The following is a 14,790-nucleotide window of genomic DNA, read 5'->3' on the forward strand; positions in this document are numbered from 1 at the left end:
AAGATGTTCCTTCTGTGTTTTGCCGTCCTTGTTGCTGCCACATCCGCAGCGTCTGTTTCTAAATGTGAAGAGAAAAAGGTTCAATTTGAAACTCTGTAATTTAGTACTCCACAATATGAACTGCTTTTGATTAATCGGCTTTAAGTTCACTTCAGTCAAGTCATCAGCGTGCAAAGAAAGTAGTGTCCCGTAACGCAGGGTTAGTCGATTTTACTGTCGGGCTATTGAATTCTGCTCTTGACTTGCTCGAAGAGAAGTTTTTTGGGGGGAATTCAAATTTTCCTGTATCTTGAACGACAAGCGGTTGCTCATTTTTTTCCTCGTCGAAATTTGTCATGAATTTTGCCTTTTTGTTTTATGGGCCATAATCTCCTTACTGCTGGAAAATTAAAGAATCTTATCAGCAATTCTGCCATTAAATGAATCTGACTTTGATCTCAATCTGAAAGAGTTTAGGAGACTATTTATCGAGCGATAACTCGCCGGTAACGGTAAAACAGTAAAAAAAATTCAATGAACTGAATGAACCTCATGGCTTTGTGTAATAAAATTCTAAATACATGCCTCTCTGGTTTCGCAGGAAAGTGTTTACAAGTACGATCTCAAAATAAATGATGGAGTTAAAGAGATTGAAGAGGAAGTTAAAATCGACACCGAGCAAAAAACGGAAACCTATCGAATTCCACAGACAGATTCCAGAAACGTGGGAGAAGTTTATATTGTTTACGACTTTAAAAAGGTAAAACACTTTTGTCAGCTGACATGTTAAGTGGTAGTGCATGTGGTTTTAAAAGTTTCCTCCAATTAATAAATTGTATGAGCACTCTCTTCCTAAACAAATTGTCTAATTTCATCAGTAATAGTAATTTCACTTTACACTTGTTGGTACTATTTACAGCAATAATTAGATTAAACGGCGAAAATGATTCTTGTCGTAACAACATTGTTTTTTTTTTCTTTTCGTTTGATGCAGAACGTGACCATGCGACGAATCTCTTCCGCAAAAGCGTGTTTTCTGAGTGAATTTGATGAAGCAATTCCCAAGCCTAGTGAGCTTGTTATGCTACTTGACCAGGTAATGCTAAAGTGAGATCTTTTTTCATTTTGATATTTATATTCTCACAGCATTTCAATTTCGTTTCAAAGTCAGTAAAAGTTTAGAAAAATCAAGTCTTTCGGTAAGCTGATGTTAATCCCCACGTAACAAGCCGTAACTGGAAAAAGCTATTACTGTCTCAAATTTCAAGGATTTGTCCTTACATATGTTCTGCATGCAGGAGTAACTAACCCAATAACCAACTCATGATCAGGGCTTTCGTTTTTGCCTTTCTGAGCTGCAAGTGTTTGTCAGGTTTATCTTATATAAAGGTAATCAAATACAGGAGATTGGCAAAACTTAAAGCTTACAGCAGAGCTTTCGATTAGTATACTCCTAACTACAGTCGACTCCCGATAACTCCACTGTAACTCGAACCTTCACACGCTGGGAAAAAAAGTGGTAAAAATCGGCCAAAAGATTGAGTGGGGGCGTGATAGGCACAAAACATTTTTGGAGTTCTTGGGGCTATAATTTTCTTTCCTTTAAGGGCATGACACTGAAATTAATACAGGCAGCAATACTTCACTCCAGGAAAATTTTGGAATAGGCGTTTTGTTGGTAGAGAGTCACGTGACCCTCTAGTGGCCAATTAAAAAATCAAAACTCCCAAAGACTTCTCGTCCAAGAGAATTAAACCTGAAAGTGTGATACTTTGCACAAATATAGTGCACATAAAATTAAAGAACTTGTCCGATTTGGAATCTCAAATTTCATTTTTGTGACGTCACAACTGATGACGTCACAAAATGGACTTTTTGGTCATGCGCAGTACTAACCCAAAAATGTAGAATTTGAAAGAAAAACTTAAGACAAATAGAAAGTGAAAGTCTCAACTCATTATCTTCTATAGTTTAAGAGATATTTGTGACATTCCACGCATATTTTTAAACAAACTTTGGACACATTTTGTGGCCGATTTTTAGCACTTTTTTTCCCAGCGTGAAGGTAAATCGAAAAAAAGGTTCGAGTTATCGGGAATTCGAGTTACCGGGAGTTCGAAGAAAATAGCTGAGAATAAGGTGAAAAACAGTTTTTACTGCACAGTGAACATTTTAATCACATTTAATTGTAGAAATGTCAAGTGAAAATTAAAAGATACTTTTAGATTATAAAACAGAACGTAACGTAACAAAACATAGCCTAAATAGAGCATGCGTTTTACTGTTTTGGGAAGAAAAGCTGCTTCACGTTAGCCTGTGGCAATCAACATTAGCCTCCACTAGTAAACTATACTCCTACAACGCGTCAATTGGAAATCCAAAATTCAATGTTTCGGACGCCAGAAGACGGCTTTTTTCCCGAATTTTTTAAGGGCTCAAAACTTGGTTCGAGTTATCGAAGGTAAAATTATATAGAAAATGACCTGAGGGGAAACGAAAATTGGTTCGAGTTAGCGGGAGTTCGAGTTATCGAGGGTTCGAGTCACCGAGGGTAAAATTACAGTAAATGTATGACGGAAATCCAGGGGAAATCGATTTTGTTTCGAGTTAGCGCGAGGTTCGAGTTAGCGAGGGTGCGAGTTATCGGGAGTCGACGGTACTCCTTTGCATGAAGCATTTTAGTGATGCAGAAGCATTAAGCATTATTCGAGCATTTTAGTCGAGTTTTCCCGAAACATTATACCTTTTTTCAGAGATAAAGAAAGTGAGAAGAAATTAAGAGAACATGGACACTTGAAGTCGAAATTCAAAAACGTCCAATGCCACCCTGGTACGGTCGTTTAGAAGTTTATCTTTGGATGCATTAAAAATTGTAAACGTTGTTGTTCAGTCCCCACTTCTACGTTTTTGATAGCGATAAAATTAATCAAAAAGCCTGTGTGTGATGAGCATTATCAAGCGTTTTAGTGACTGTCTTGTGGGATACCGAGCATTTTTGTAGGAAAATGAAGCATTTTAAAGGAGTTGTGTCACGGCAGTCCATTTCACTTTGTTTAATTTTGCCAATTACTCGCCCTCAATCGCTATGGAATTTAAAGTAAGTAAAGAAATTACATGTAAATGACAAAATCAGAGATCCGAGACAAACAAATATGTCTCCGGAACATTATTTTTGAAGTTGCGAGCAGCAGGGAACAACTTTGAAAAACTGTTAGGCTGAACAGAGGGTCTCAATGGGGTTAACCGATAGGCGTAAAACGGCCAAAAATTTAGTCGATAGCCGTAAAAAATGAAAAATTTTAACCGTTAGCCGTAAATAGGGTAAAAAAGAGTTAACCGTAAAAGAAATTGTTCCCTAGATTTGCTACTTTTAAGGAAGGTACTAAAGTCACTTATGGTTGCGTTTTTTATTTCGCGGCTAGTGTGGCTCCGTACACACGTTAGGTAAAGCGCCGTTTAGGTGAAGACCAAGACCCATTTCCATTCCCGCCGCTCTCTCGGGGAACTAATTTTTTTTTTCCATAGCGAAAGTGTGGCTTCTTGCTGGGGATTAATATCTGCGATTTTCAGGAGGTCGTGCCCTCGAAACACTAGTGAAACAACACGAAGAGATTTCACTGTTTGTAAAACAAGTTGCCGATAAACAACATTTCCCTGTTTTTCTCTGTCGCTACGGTAGACACTTCCATGCCTAGTCCCTGTACGGCATCTTCCCACGCAATTTCGGTCAAGGCATTTTGGTGGCGAACTCGCTCGGACCACGTGACCGGAAACGCATTAGCCGCGCGAAATAATGAGGCCTACGGACAAGGCAAAACGGCTGACAGTGGTTCCGTACAGTCCTTCGCTACCATTAAAAACACTGGACACGGGAATTTTGTTGTTGCGCGTTTTCACACTAGAGCTAGAAACGGATTGTCCATCTGAGACTAGCCTGTGTACAGTCGCCCCCCCTCCCGACAGACACCCCCTCTCCGATTTTTTTTCTGAGGGGAAGGGGCGGCTGTACACAGGCTATCTGGAACGGATAATCCCGTCTTCAAACTGTCCGTCGAAGTTGAAGGATAAAGTCAGGCGGATTGTTCATGCAAAGTTAAAACTATTCCATTTTCAAATTAAGTCGTATTACCTATCTGACGCGAATCATCAAACGGATAACCCATCTCACACGAATAATCCGTCTCTAGTGTGAAAACAGCCATTTCTGTTGTAATGAATGTCGCGCCCCGGCCTTGACTTAGGCGTTCGCGTGTGTACTTTGCTTTTTCACAAAGATTATTTTTAAATTGACTATTGACATTTTTATGTGTAAAATAATATTAGAAGTGGAATACTCTATAAAAAGTATGATCTATCAAATGTTAAAATTTTTCAAAAGAATAGCTTATTTAATATCCCGAGATGATCTTAAGACCTTTATTTTGCTTTAAAGATGCAAAAAATACAGGTTAATTAATATTTAACTTTTTGAAACAAAAGAAGTTAATTTTTAACTTTTTTGTTAACCGTAACTGAAAAAAATTAGCCGATAGCCGTAAAAGAGCCAAAATTTTAGCCGATAACCGTAAATGCCACCACCCCATTGAGACCCCCTGAACAGTTTTCAAAAATTCTAATTTCGATCCGTTTCAATCTTCTTCAGTTTTGCCCATCCGTGACATCTGTTGTATCTGTTATGTTATTTTATCCTTCCTTTAAAGTTTTAAGAGGTTATTTTTATGTTTCTTTCAATTTAACGGGCATTTTGTTATTTCCTAATTTGGCTGAATTTCGTGACACAGTTCCTTTAAAGGTGGAGCGTGAGTGAATGTTACTCGTAGCATTTTTAAAAGGTTTAAAGCTAGTTCTTGTCATACTTTTCACAGGTTAAAAGAAACAAATTATCGACAACATTTACAAATACGACGAAAGATGAATACGAAGTCGTTTCTACCGTCACTGACCGCTCGTAACCCAGTGAGTGATGAAATGGCTTTTATGTGTGCCAAGCTGCCCATTTATCACATTAAAAAGACGACACCTTTTTCCGTTATGATCAAACGTAAGTGTTACCATTTATTAGCTAATTATCAAATGTGTGTTAAGGATAGTAAAGTGATATTCACTTAGTCATTGCTACAAACTAAAAAGAAACACCAAAGTCAGTCAAGTTTCAGTTTGAAACGCTCGTCTTGATCTACTCATGGAAATGGTGAATCGTAGAGAAGAAGAGGCTGAAAACAGCTTACAGACTGTATTTATACGGGAAGTAGTTTTTCGCTTAACATAGGACCGCCGGCCTAAGTTAGTCAGTGAAAATGACATTTAAATCGAAGGGAACTCGGCTCAAAATAATAGGGACTTTAAGCAGCAGTGTCAACGGGAAGGGAACGGCGACGGAAGTGCTCTACGTAGGGATAACTTAAACCAAAATCCCCAATGAGCATGTCTGGCCGTCAGGTCGCAACGTGAGAAATAGGAAGCTTAGGCAACGACGACGGCGACGGCGACGGCAACGAGAACGGTAAAAAAGCAATAGGTTTAGGGCCTGTTTACATTAACCTGAGATCAGGGTCAATTTTCATTTCGCTTTGTTATAACATTCCGGCAGGCAAGGCGAAACGAAAACAGAGAAGAAGAAGGCTGGTATGGCCAGCCGAAATATTGTTATAAAAAACAATACACGTTGTTTTAAATCAGCTTTGCAGTAGTCTTTGGACTTCTCGTTCTTGATTGTTGTTGTTGTTGCTATGTTAGAAAAAGGCTCTATGACTTGGTACAAGGAAGGGGGGTTGATGAAACCACTTCCTAGAGTTGCAGTATTTCGGAGTGATTTTGTCTTCAGTGGAGAGCCTTTGATCTTCTCAACAAGATGAGGTATATTGTATGGGTGGTGGCGCTTCTGGAGTCCTGTGACGTTCACCAACAATGGTCGCCTTTTTCGATTTTATTAAGAATTAAAAAAATAACGTTAAAACGGCGAGAAATGGCAATTTTTGTGCTTGACAAGTAAAATAACACATAAATAATCACTTTGCATCATTTTATCGACAAGCCTTACTTTTATGGTCGAAAGAAGTTGAAACACATGCATTTTCACTCAAAATGGCTAGATCACCTGCTTCTTATGACATCATATCTCCTAACCATAGTAACTGAACATCACTAAATTGTCTCAAAACGTGTGCGAGAGATAAACGAACAGCTACTGAAAAACATCAGAAAGCTGACTAGGAAAAAAACAAAAACCTCAGAAAAACCTGATAGGGGGGGGGAGGGGGTAGCAATCATACCCGACCCCCCATGTACGTCCGACAGTTAATACAGACAATTATTTCCTTTTTATGAATTTACCTTCTGCATTCTCTCAAAACAACAAAAGAAAGTAGACTTGTGTGATCTCAAGAAAAAAAACTTGAAGATATGTTCGGCCTCATGGGCCATTGACTCAGAGCCCATTCGGGCTCGAGGATTAATTGTTAAATAGTCCAGTCAAAGCCTAACGATTTGGATAATGAATTTACAAGAGAATCAAGTTGTCAATCAATCAATCAATCAACAACTTTATTTAAGTGTCTAGTCTTCTAGCTTGCCGTCAGGCCTACTAATCGGGGACACTACTTAAATAACTATATTAATAAGAAATATATATACATAATACTATAAGCCAATAAGATTTAACTATTCTAAAAACTACTTAAAAGATACACGATATTCAATATGCTTCGAAAATACACCTATGTAATAAATAAGAAAAAACTATATATACAATTTCATAATATATCAACTCTACCAGTCATGGTATTTCCTGTTTATGAATTATGAGTCACACAGGTGGCACCCTTTGCATGCGTTATCACTAACCAATTTGCTCAGATCTTTTCTCCTTATATTTGCTTTAAACCTGCTTAAGGAGGTCTCGTTTCTGTCCTTCATACTCAATTTTGACCATAAAAATGGCCCAAAAAATCTGAGGGAATGCTTTCCATATTTAACAGTTTTTACCCTTTGAACGTGAAAGTCCGAGTTCCTCAGGTTGTGTAATGTACCAGGAATTTGTAGTTTGTAATGTAGCAGGAAATTGCATAAACGAACGCGGAGAACTCAACAATATTTTACTTCAGGTCGGTAAGCACATGGGAAGAAGAAGCTACTGCGCATGTACGAAGCGCATAAGGATTCATGGGATATGACAAATGCCCCCTCTTAAAGCAAAGGAAAGAAAAACTGAACCTGATAATAATACAAAGTAATGTACTGGCAGGGACAAGTCCCAAAGTCACGAACTCTTAAGTTTACTAAAGACTAGTAGAACCTCTGAGGCGGTTTACGCTCTCTGAGAGGGTATCTCCGTTCTGGTTGCTCAGGCGCTGATGCTTGAAGTGCTGAATCTCGCACAGATGAGTCCTGCGGTGAAGAAAAAGCATCAGCCATGCTATCTAAGGCTGGAGTGTCAAGTACAGGTGTAGCCTCTTTAGGCTGTGAAAGGGTTGGTGTTGTAACAGGCCTTTCCCTCACTACTGGGGTCAACCCTTCAGTTTGCTCAGGTAGCTGGGGCGCACGAACTAACTCTGACCCTAGTGTTGAAGGTATGAATCGTGGACGTAATTGTTCTTGATGTCGTTTCCAGATAATGTCTCCGACCTGAACCTCAAAATTCCGGGGACTGACTGTTCCAACAATGGTTCCTGGAATCCATTTGGCTCCTTTGCCAAAATTACGCACAAAAACTGCTTGGTTTGGTGTAAATTGGGGTTTGTTATCAAGGTTGTCTTGAAAAACCTTAACTTCCTGTTTAGAACTTTTGGCTCTCAGTGCACTGAATCTAATTCTAGGCTGTCTGTTCATAAGTAATTCTGAAGGTGATTTCCCTAACGTGGTGGGTGTAGCCCTGTAAGTCAACAAAAACCTGTCTAATTTTGTTTGCACAGACTCGCCTGTATCTCCAATCTTGCCCAGTTTATCCTTAAATTCACCCACATAGCGTTCTGCTAACCCATTTGTAGCAGGATGTCCTGGAGCAGTGAGAGTATGAAGGATGTCGTTCTCTCTTAGAAATTTCTGGAATTCATCACTCGTAAACTGAGTCCCATTGTCCGTTACCAGATGTTCTGGTAAACCAAAGTAACTAAAAATGTGTCTCAAAGCAGTAATAGTGTTGGTGCTGGTGGCATGAGTCATTGGTACTATCTCCAAAAATTTGGAATAAGCATCCACCACGACTAAAAACATCTTGCCAAGATAAGGCCCAGCAAAATCTACATGTAATCGTTTCCATGGTCCGCCTGGCCAGGACCAGGAAGCAGTTGGGGTGGATGCTGGCGATTTAGCAGATTCTTGACAAGCAGGACATAATTTAACTGTCTCCTCAATTTGCTTATCAAGTCCAGGCCACCAAAAGTACTTTCGAGCTAATTGTTTCATTTTGACCATACCCAGGTGTTCTGCATGCAAATCGGCCAATAAGAGAGCCTGTAACGACTCTGGTACAACAACTCGCGAGTTCCACAGGAGGATACCATCTTCATGAGAGAGTTCAAGCCTTTTGCTGTAGTAAGGTTGGAACACTGGTTCCAGATTATTGGGCCAACCCTGCTGAGTAAACTGTAACACCTTTCCAAGAACAGGGTCTCTCATGGTTTCCATAGCAACCACGGACGCATTTAAAAACTGGTCTTCTTCGATAAACATCACATTTACAGTTACCTTTTCTGCAGCCGACTGCTTGTATTCAATAGGCTTCCTAGACAAAAAATCTGCAAACACATTGTCTTTGCCGCTTATGAATTCAATTGTATAGTCATAAGCAGCTAAAAGTAATGCCCATCTTTTGATCCTTGCTGCTGCCAACAGGGGTACGGGCTTGTGTTCCCCAAGTAAAGTAATCAAAGGTTTATGATCTGTTAGAAGTTTGAAGTGTCTACCTAACAGGTACTGGCGATATTTGGTCACGCCAAAAACAATTGCTAATGACTCACGTTCAATTTGGGAGTAATTTTGTTCTGCATTGTTCAATATCCTCGACGCATAGGCAACAGGTTGTAATGTACCATCAGGTCCAGGTTGCAGTAATGCAGCTCCCACACCCACTGAAGAAGCATCACACTGAAGAACTAATTCAGCCATAGGATCATAGTGACGTAAAACCGAATCAGAGCACAGAGCAGCCTTGATGTTATCAAAAGCGTCCTGTTCCAGTTTTGACCAACTCCATGGTACCTCCTTGCGAAGTAATCCGTACAAAGGTGAAGCCAACTTTGCAAAATCCGGCACAAATTTACGTAGAAAATTGGCTGATCCAAGGAACGACTGTAATTCAGAAACATTTGTTGGAGGTGCTGCATCCTTTATTGCCTGCACTTTCTCTGCAGTCGGTGAAATCCCCGCAGCAGAAATGGTCGTACCAAGATACTCTACTTTATCCAGCATGAAAAAGAATTTATCAGGGTTAAGCTTAAGACCGCAGTCCTGTAATCGAGTTAGTACACGATGAAGGTTTTCCAAATGGACTTCATCTGATTCTCCGGAAATAAGGATGTCATCAATACGGACACAGCAACCTGGAAGGTCCTTAAGGACATTTTCTATAGTGCGTTGGAAGATTGACACAGCACTACTCACTCCAAAAGTCAGGCGCTTGTATTGGTATAAGCCCAAATGAGTGTTAATTGTGGTGTATTTCCTGCTTTCTGGCGTAAGCTCTAGTTGATGGTAAGCTTGAGAAAGGTCGATCTTAGTGAATTTTTTTCCCCCCGATAATGTACTCAGTAGTTCCTCCAGAGTGGGTATGGGGTATTGCTCTAAGACTGAAAATTTGTTGATGGTGACAGAGTAGTCCCTACAAATTCTCAGGTCCCCATTTGCTTTAACAATAGGGACTGTAGGTGATGCCCACTCGGAATGCTCTACTTTCTCAATGATATCCTCTGCCACCAATTTCTCCAAGGCCTTTTCGTACTTAGACCGAATTGCAAATGGTACTATACGTGCTTTGGTAAACACAGGGCTTTCATCACTTACTCGCAATGACACTTGGATTCCTTTAAGTTTCCCCACTGAACTAGTGTCAAACAAATCAGAGTACTGCTGAACTATATCCTCAGCTGCAGTTGAAATCGTACTAAAAATGTTCTGCCAAGGTAATGTAAACTTGGACATCATGTCCCGCCCCAGTAGTGATGGTCCCTGAACTACACGAATTAACAGGGTACCCACCTGGTCTCCAACTTTGACATCCATTTCCTTCTCACCTAGACACTGGATAATGTCCCCCGTATAGCTTTTCAAAAGCACTGTAGGGGTTTTGAGTGTAGTTACTTGTCCTCCGATTTTGATAAAATCAGCAGAACTCAACAATGTCACAGAACTGCCTGTATCAACTTCCATAGGAACTTCCTGGTCTTCAATGGTAACGGTAAGTTTGTATAAGGGCGGTGTAAATGACGAATTTTCAGAAGATTTTACACTTTTCATATAAACTGTACAGGAAGGGACTGAATTCTCGTGCTCCTCCTTGGTACATGTTCCTGATGCTGGAGCAGCTATTACTTGGTGAGTGGTGTTGTTACCACCAAATTCTTTCTTTTTCTTGAAGCATGCCTTAGCCAAATGCCCAGGCTTCCCACAGTAATTACATGTAGATTCGACATGACTGCACTTGTCAGCCAAATGTTGTGGAGAGCCACACCGAAAACACTGCTTTCCTCCCATTTTTGACTTAGGATCTGTTTGCTTTTGGCTTTCTTGAGCAGAAAAAGATTTCTTGTGAACAGCATTTACAGGCAGAATTCCAGCACTGGAAGTGTCGGAGTTGCCCGGGAGTAACTTAGATTCCTTCTCAGCCAGTTCATCGGCCTGAGCGACTTTGAGAGCTTGATCGAATGTCCTGTCTTCTGAAAGTAGTTTCTTTTTAGTGGTCTGACTTCTCACTCCCCCAACAAATTGATCTCTGAGGGCTCTTGTAAGGTAAGGACCAAAATTGCAGTGGACAGCTAAGCGTTTTAGCTTGTTTGCATACTCCGCTACGCTTTCAGTTTCACTTTGTACAGTGTGATGGAAGCGGTAAGTCTCGGCAACTTCAAGTACCTTAGGTTTGTAGTAGTCTCTCAGAATTTGTGTAAGCTGATCGTAAGTTTTATCAGCGGGTAAATCAGGAAGACAGAGATCTTTGAGCGTACTGTAAGCGGTTTTACCGATCAAGGAGATTGTAACGGCGACCTTTTTCTTGTCTGCCTCTCGTTTAGCTGCTTCGCTGGCGTCTGCTGCAACTTGACCGATGTTATGTGCGATGAAGTAGGCATTCAAGCGCTCACTGTAATCCGTAAAGTCAGCTCCATCGAACGGTTCCAAAGTGCCAAATTGCTGTGTAGTCATCGCTGGCACCTTAAGTCTTCATCCTCGTCGCCAGTTTGTAATGTACCAGGAATTTGTAGTTTGTAATGTAGCAGGAAATTGCATAAACGAACGCGGAGAACTCAACAATATTTTACTTCAGGTCGGTAAGCACATGGGAAGAAGAAGCTACTGCGCATGTACGAAGCGCATAAGGATTCATGGGATATGACAGGTTGTAATTCGAAGACGATGACGAGAAGAGTTCTAGTATGTTGTAAGGCAGTAATCTATTCCTTATTTTGAACATAAAGATAGCGATATCTTGCAATCTCATGTTATATAGACTAGTCATTCCAGCGTGTGTAAGAAGGTCACCATAAGGAGAGACTCGATCTTTGAAGACTGTACGTAGTCCTCTCTCATTAATTCTCTCTAGCTTGTTTCTGTCGCTTGCTCGACAAAAGTGCCACACCAAGCTACAGTATGTGAGATGGGGTAAAACTGCAGTGTTATATATCCGTAGTTTGGCGTTCATCGGGATCAGATTCTTTAGTCTTTGAAGAACACCAATCATTTTACTGGTTTTTATGCAGACCTCTGATATATGCTGCGAGAAATTCAAGTCCTTATCAATAATTATGCCTAGCAGTTTGAATGCATCGGTAAAGTTAATTCTGCAATCATCAATCACTAGCTCCATTTGTTGTGTGTCCCTTGCTATAGCCATTGCTTGGTATTTGCTATAATTGCCCTGCAGAAAATTTGTCTTATACCACCTCGATGTCTCTTCCCCATCTTCCTTAATTCTATCTATAGCAGAGTGCAGATTCAAATTGGAGCAGTAGATCTGATGGTCATCGGCATAGGCAGACAACTGAGATTTAACGCCAGTGTAGAATAAATCGTTTTGATACACGTTCCACGACAGCGGTCCCAAGGATGACCCTTGCAGGCAGCCTCGTTTGACAGCTTTCCAATCACTTGTGTAGTTGCCAACTCTTGTTCTGTTTTCCCGATCATCAAAATAAGATCGCATTAATCCCAAAGCGGGGTCAGACAGCCCATGGCCTTTTAACTTTGCCAGTAACAAATTTGGATGTAATGAGTCAAAAGCTTTGCTCATGTCCGTGGATAATATCACTGATGCATGCCCTTTGTCTGCTACATGCTTCCAATCTTCAGTAAGGCGTATCAAGGTCGTTTCGCAGCTGAAGTGTTTGCGGTAAGCTGACAAAAAGGTGTCGAAAATTGGCTCAAACTTTTCACTTAGTTGTTTGCACATTAGCTGCTCAAAGATTTTATCAACCGCAGTTAGCACGGTTACTGGTCTGTAATTAACTTTATCTAAGGGGTCTTCCTTCTTATAAATCGGGATCCACTCTCCTCTTTTCCAGGCGCTGGGCCAACGATTTTCCTCAATAGCCTGATTAAATATAGTAGTCAGTGGTGTTGCTAGCAGTTCTGCTGTCATTTTCCTGTTTAGGAAAAAGAGGTTTAAATATTGCCTTCAAACATACTTGGTCGATCCAATTTGACTACAGTGCTCACTTATCTGTAATTATTTATGTTCCAGGTGTACAGCGTGATATTGACTGCTGGATAACAGTAACTGAGGAGTATGTTTGTGGACAAAGCTGTCCTCCTACTCCTCCTCCTTCTGTTACTATTATTATTATTCTTCGACAATTGCCAAGTGTCCCCCAGAATTGTGTACCAATAACCTGTAAAAGAACGAAAACCATCTCAATATGCCGCTAAGAATGAAAACTGCTGCAGGAACGCTGCAAAAGCGAGCGTAGCCTTCCACGCAGACGTCCTTTTGGCTCGTCACGCAATCCTCCCAAAGGAACTTTGGGAGGATTTAGCGAAAGACCTACAGCACGAGACTCCAGAGAAGCTCAGCCAAGTCAGAAAATTTCTCCTCAGTTACTTTTCGGTTAGAGACTACCCCCCAAAATAACATAGAAATACTTCCCTCTGAGGTTAAATTTGCTGAATGGATCAGTCGGCTTAACTACAACAAAACGTATTTTTCTTACAACGTACCACCCTGACGTTGCCTAACCTTAAGAAAACCTCAATGAGAGAATAATCCAGCCTTCAAATTCCGGCAATAGTTCTAGTATGCAAAGAACCTCTAACTTCTAAAGTCAGGTATCACACTATCACACTATAAACCGAGCTTGTGACTGGCGTTTGGCTTGTCAACACTTTATCCAATGTGCTTATTTTCTACTCTTGATTGGCCTTTTATTAAACAATCACTTAGCGTCGATTGGTTCTCCGGTAATTTGCGCGTGATCTCAGCTGGTGGACAAAGGTAAAGACAAAAAAAACAGTTGTTACAGCAGACGTTCGAGGGAAGGAACGCGTGACAAAGCCCCAAGAAGGTCTGCGCAGGAGGCTATTCAATATTGCTTTAGATTGTAGTGCACAATTGTTACATAAATGAATACAAACTGCTGAATAGAATTTTACAGATGTTGTTGACAAAATAGGAGATAGGAAATCAATCAAAAGCATAAGAAGAAAGATGACTTAAAATAAATTCAAAGCTTTTTTTACCATGAATTGTAAAAAAGTTAATTCTCCACTCCCTGCAGGACTATTATAGTTTTATACGTACAACACTGGTTGGGACTGCTTGGTGATTTAAGCAATCTGATTGGTTCGCTATTTTGGACTATTCAATATTGTTACATGGCTGGAAATTTCTTCCCAATGGCGCGCACTCTTATTAGTTATTTCGAGGTCACATGACATCTAATAATGAAACTGTTTCCCGCCCGTCTCTGAGCAGGCAACATTGCAGAATCTTTGAAGTCAGTGGGTAACAGTACAAGTTACCCGCTAATGTTGACAGACGACTTCCGTAACAGCGACGTTCAATGAATTTTCAGCTTCAAAAGTATCAGCTATATATTAGCAAATCACTTAAAGACAGGTACCTCGGGAAACAGTTAATTTTGCTTCCCTCCAATGTCAATGTTTCCCCCGACTTCACCTCTGAAAACATTGAGATTCTCGGGAAAACAAAATTAACTGTCTCCCTCGGGAGTGGTCATTAACTGTTTAAATTAATGTTCACCCCCTAGCGAGTGGATAATGGGTGAGCTCCTGACTCGTCCCCAGTCGTCTCTAAGTTGTCTCTACTCATTAATTATTTACTAGGGAAGCGCTTGGGTTATGCGCGCGGGGAAGATGGGAAGGTGAGAGGAGAGGAGACGACTGGCAGATCCCGCTTCCAATATGGCGGACGAGATAATGGCGGATGTCAGTGAAGACAGAAATCTTCAAAATAGGCCTCTCCATCATGCGTATTTACGGTGTAAATTGCCTTGCCCGCACATAGAATGTAGAGGAGACGCCAGAAAAGTGTTTTTTGAGGAAAAAGGTCTTGCGCAGCATTTTAGAATTAAACATGCGAGAGTCATTTTTGACAACGTAAAACAGGTTACACTGATCTACTCGTATTACAATTCTTCACATGTACAAGTA

At 40.5% G+C, this 14,790-nt stretch overlaps 1 protein-coding gene across 1 annotated transcript in view; it reads left to right on the forward strand.

The window, feature by feature from the left end:
* Window positions 1-700: 700 nt before the first annotated feature.
* Window positions 701-14,790, forward strand: part of LOC140927195 (uncharacterized) — an 86,739-nt gene continuing 72,649 nt past the window's right edge. Inside the window, exon 1 of the mRNA XM_073376840.1 lies at window positions 701-739. The gene's annotated coding sequence lies outside the window, so the exon portion shown is untranslated. The remainder of the gene's footprint in view (window positions 740-14,790) is intronic.

The sequence above is a fragment of the Porites lutea genome, chromosome 2, assembly GCF_958299795.1.
Source record: "Porites lutea chromosome 2, jaPorLute2.1, whole genome shotgun sequence".
In the NCBI taxonomy this organism is placed as follows: Eukaryota; Metazoa; Cnidaria; class Anthozoa; order Scleractinia; family Poritidae; genus Porites; species Porites lutea.